The sequence below is a fragment of the Bison bison genome, unplaced genomic scaffold (genome assembly GCF_000754665.1).
Source record: "Bison bison bison isolate TAMUID 2011002044 unplaced genomic scaffold, Bison_UMD1.0 scf7180017864324, whole genome shotgun sequence".
Taxonomy (NCBI): domain Eukaryota; kingdom Metazoa; phylum Chordata; class Mammalia; order Artiodactyla; family Bovidae; genus Bison; species Bison bison.
The window spans coordinates 9,780,041-9,785,346 of NW_011494896.1; the positions used below are offsets into that span (position 1 = coordinate 9,780,041).

Genomic DNA, 5,306 nt, shown 5'->3' on the forward strand with positions numbered 1-5,306 from the left:
GCAAGTTGCAAACCAGCGCCCCCTACTGGTTTCCAGCTCTAAACGCAGCATCCTGTGTGATTCCTGCCGAGGATTTGGGGAGCCAGGGTGTCGGGGGTGGGGAGAGGGTGGACACCAAGTCAGCAGTGAAGGCTTAGGCAGTTTGCCTCTAACAAGGATGCTCCAGTGAGTTATATGCACAACACAGTCCCAGGTTTGGGATCGTGCAGGAGTCTAGGTAAGGATACTGTCCAGTGGAGAGATGTGATCTCCAAAGAAGAGTCAAGAGCAGCAGGGTTGCAAATCCTTGTTCTACCCCTGCCGCTGGAGAACTCGGGGTGTTTCCTCGGGACCCTGTGCACTGGATTTAGGGTATGGGGACAGCAGAAGGTGATGGGCCCCAACTTGGTAGTTTCACCCTCCCTTGACATCACCAGCCCTCTCTGCGCTGGGGAGCCATCCACACCCCCTTATCCTCCTTCCCATCTAGGCCCAAGCCCAGCCAGAAACCCTCCTCTCTCTTCCTGACTACGCACTGAATTTGATGTGTGAAGCCGGTACAGAGAAAGTGGTGTCCAACAAAGAGGCAGGCAGCCTCAGGTCCATCACTGACCTGGAGTGTAGATCCTTTCTCACTATAGATGAGGACCTCAGTTTCCTCATCTGTAAAATAAGCAGTTTTAATGAAATCAGCATTCCTGGTGTTCTTAGAATGTTAATATTTCTTAGATTGAAGGTGGGGGTGGGTAGAAGGGAGTGCTCTGTGGTCAAATAGCGTAGGAAACATTAAGTTCAAGGAATTTGAACCAGTTTCCTTACTGCGGGACTTCTCAGAACCTTTAACATGTTATTAATCATGCTGATGGATATATTAGCAAGCAGCATCCCCCAAATTGACCTGAGAATAAAGAACCCTTTATTCTCAAAAGATCCAATAAAAGCAGTGTTCCAGTGAACACTTAGGGGGAATAAATGAACCAAATCACTTGCAGATCCTTTTAGATGTAGGATTCTATGATTTGAAGTCCTCGCATTGGAGGTGAAGGTGTATAAGAGGAAAATTATAAACATAATAGTTAACACCTGCTGCTGATTATTAGGCCCCCAAGCACAATGCCAAGTACTTAACTGTCTGGTCTCATTTACTCATGCTACAGCTTGTTGGAGGAGTGGGCAGCCTGTAGACAAGGTCCACATGGAGGAGGGTCCTGCTAGGGTCTGGCAGCTAAGACTTAGGGAGGGTGGCAGAGACCAGGACAGCCTCTCTGCCCAGGGTAGGTTTTATCATCCCCACTGCACAGAATAAGAAGCACGTAGCCCAGAGAGGTTTAAGAAACCTGTATAGGTCACCGAATTCACGACCTGAATTCGGGCCTGTGTAACTCTGAAATCTTTACCCTTGTAGCCCTAGTCATAGTGAATTTCCTCTGCAGCAAAGTACTCGGGCTGCTTGTTCATTGGAAGGCTCTCTCCATGGTGACAAATGATCATTTTTCCATAAAGTCATGACAGAATGAAGTACATACCACCCACATTATTGTGTATTCCCTGAGAGCTGAATTGCTGCTGAATTAAGCCTCTGTTGGGTGATAATGACATAATCAACAAGCCTGGAGAGCTTCGGCCTTTGATGGGGGGCAGGGGGATGGCTTCTTGCTTCCCTGGCCACACCACGCTTGCCTCCTGAACGTCTATCTCTATGCCGGGCCACAGCACTCTAGCTCTGTGCTCAGGGAAGATGGGCAGGCAGATCCAACACCTCCTCCCTTCCAGGCCTGGACTTCCAAACCCACACATCCCTCAGGTGCCCCGGCCCCTGTCCTGTTGCTCCAGGTTGGAAAATGACATTAGTGTCCTTGTTATCTGGAGATCTGAATGACACTGTCGGCCAGGTTGACCTAATTGACGTGAGTGCGTGCTCAGTCCATCAGTCGTGTCTGACTCTGAGATCCCCGTGGAGCTCACCAGGCTCCTCTGTCCGTGGGATTAACCAGGCAAAGATACTGGAGTGGGTTCCGTTTTCTCCGCCAGGGGATCTTCCTGACCCAGGGATCGAACCCACATCTTGTGCGTCTCTGGCATGGGCAGGCTTTGTTGTACTGGAGTTTAAATAATGACAGTGGCTCATGCTGAATGTGAATGAACCATAGGAGTGACTCCCCTTTATCCCCCAAAGAGTTGATAACATTCTCGTCAACCTCAGTTACAGCCAAGGACTGGGGTTCAGAGGGGAAGGGCGTGCTGCAGCCGTGTGTCTAGCTGAGCTGGAGCCCCCAGGCTCTTCGCAGGCGTCTCTGCTCTTTTGAGGCTGCCCTCCTCTTGTTCCTGGCCCTCCTGCTCTCACTTCTTTCCCCGGTACTCTCCTCTCCTTCTCTCTCTTTCATCCTCCTGGTCCCAGTTTTCTCCTTTATCTGTGATGAGAAGTCTGATCTTACCATCAGAACAGAGCTTGACTCCACTGGACGTGTTGGCCAACGCATCTCAGTGTGGCCAGTTTTCAGGGGCAGAAGGAGGCCAAACTGAGGGCCTACCATGTGTCGAGACACTGCATGTGGGCCACTGCCTTCAACCCTCATGAAACAGCATGGCATTCCCATTTCCCAGATGGGAAAACTGAGGTTCCCAGAAGGTCTACTGACTTGGCTGGAGATTGTTCAGCCAGTAATTCAGCAGGTGGGCCAAGCCTGGGTTTGAACTCAGGTCTCTCTGCCACTATAGGCTGAACCTTCTGCCCACCTCTACTTGAATCAGCAAGTGAGGACACCAAAGCATGATCCCTAGCAACTTCCAGCCACGGGAACATTGACTGCCTCCACGCCCAGCCTCGCATTAGTCAATAGTAATTGTCAACAGTATTGATAGTGGTGGAGGCTTTTGCTGAGGTCATGGTGAAGCTGCAGGCAGCTGCCATCAATAATAACTTTTATGGGGTCCATTAAAGCCAATTTCTGCCCCTGAAGGTTAATGTCAGCAGCTTTTATGTCACTGCTTAATATCCAAAATAAATACAGAATTGACTGGGTAATGTAAACACAAATCTCTCCCCTCAGGGCCGTCAGGTGGAACCAGCCCTCAGGCCCCTCCTACTGAGCTGGGCCACAGCAAGGAGGAGCTGGCGTCATGCCAGGGCACACAGTTGGCACTCCATAAATGTTTTTTTAGAAAGCAGAGGTTGCATTTGCGCTCCAACCACAGGGTCAGGTGGACGCAGTGCCTCTTTAGCAGTTTCATTCTGTGATTTGTTCTGTAGCTGTGCTGAGCTCCTTCCGTGGACCAGGCATCATTCTAGAATTGAGAATCTTGGCAAATATTCAAGAGGGGAGGTAGAGCTGTGACAGCTTTTCCGCTCTGTCTGTTGCAGGCAGGGTGGAAAAGACACAGTCCCGGCGTCTAGTGAGGAGCCTTGGTCCCAGGTCCTGGCCATGCCAGGACCCAGCTCTGAAACCTTGAGCACGTCACCTCACCTCCCTACCCAACAGTTCCCGCAATTTCTAAAACTGTGTGCCAGTGGCCACATGGGGTCAGAAGAAGGGAAACGGGGAGTTAGGGTTTAGCAGGTACCGAGTTTCAGTTTGGGATGGTGGAATAGCTCTGGTTACACAGCAAAGTGAGTGCACTTAATGCCACCATTACCATATGCTTAAAAATGGTTGAAAGGGTTATCTGTGTTTTACCACAGTAATAAAAAGTACAAAAACAGCATGCCATCTTTCTTCCTTGAAGTGTTGCTGTGAGCCTGCACCACAGCTTTGGCAAAGCGGCTGGTCTGTGCTGGTCCTTAATGCTTGCTCGCTATTAATGTTCATTGTTGAAAGAGCTGTGGGATGACTGTGGAAGGAGCCGTTCACTCTGCCCTGCGTGTCCGAAGGCTCTTTCCTCCATCCCACCCACACGACGCACCTGGGCTTGCAGGCCAGACAAGCAGGATTGCGCTGAAGGTGAGGGTTCTGAGTTGTTCCCAGTGGAGGCAATTGCTCGAGCAGGGCTTGGAGGCATAAGGAGGCGTGGTGGGCCTGGGACATAGTGAGAATTTACTCCCAGCTCTAATCCCAGAGGCAAAGTGAGAAATTCACATGGAAAAGAAACAATGAAACAGAATCACAGTTACCCCCCAAATTATCAAGCAGCCTGGGTGTCAAAAGGGAAATTACCGGTTAACCCAATTAGGCAGCCAAATTGCTTATTGAGAGTCAGTAGATTAGGTGAGCATCTTCAGGCAGGATGAGAAAGCTCATTACCAGTTTAACTCCATTTATCCTCTGCCCTCCGTGGCCCGTGCTCATGAGACTGCGTTTTAAAAATCTTGTAAGAATAGCTATCACTAATTCCCTAGAGTACTGCAGCTACCCAGCCATGATACACAAGGCTCCCTTTTCTAGGACAGGAAACTGGGTTCCTGCACTGGGGTAGAGATTACACCCCTATATTTGACTACCCTTCTGCCCCACGAGCAGCCTGCACTCCATCCTAGAAATCAGAGGTGCCCAGGAATGAGGGTCTCTTACTGGACAGTTACCCACGTTCCAAACAGGATTGAGAAGGGCCTGCAAGAGTCAAAGCATCTGGGAATCTGGGAGCTAGAAGGGACTTGGAGACAACTAGTCCATTGATTCTTAACTTTTTTTCCCATTTCCTAGCCAAGAAAGCTAAGATTCAGAGAGATTAGGTGACCTGCTGAAGGTTGCACAGCTAATAAATGGCAAAACCAGGGTTTGAGTCCATGCCTGCCTCACACCACTGCCCGTTTGTTATCTTTCCTGACCACCATCCTCTCCTACTTGTTCTGTTTTATAGAAACAGAATACCACATTGAGGTGGATTCTTTACCATCTGAGCCACCAGGGAAGCCCATGTTTTCATTAGCTCAATGCTGTTAATAATAATATACATAATCTGGGAGGTGAATCTAGCTGTATCCAGAACATAAACTTCCTTCTTATTCAGTGTTCAGTTCAGTTCAGTCCAGTCGCTCAGTCGTGTCCGACTCTTTCCGACCCCATGAATCGCAGCACGCCAGGCCTCCCTGTCCATCACCAACTCCCAGAGTTCACTCAGACTCACGTCCATCGAGTCAGTGATGCCATCCAGCCACCTCATCCTCTGTCGTCCCCTTCTCCTCCTGCCCCTAATCCATCCCAGCATCAGAGTCTTTTCCAATGAGTCAACTCTTTGCATGAGGCGGCCAAAGTACTGGAGTTTCAGCTTCAGCATCATTCCTTCCAAAGAAATCCCAGGGCTGATCTCCCTCAGAATGGACTGGTTGGATCTCCTTGCAGTCCAAGGGACTCTCAAGAGTCTTCTCCAACACCACAGTTCAAAAGCTGTCT

General features: G+C 49.7%; 1 protein-coding gene across 1 annotated transcript in view; it reads left to right on the forward strand.

The window, feature by feature from the left end:
• Positions 1-5,306, forward strand: part of TENM4 (teneurin transmembrane protein 4) — an 858,900-nt gene that overhangs the window by 413,560 nt on the left and 440,034 nt on the right. The gene's annotated exons all lie outside the window — the stretch shown is intronic.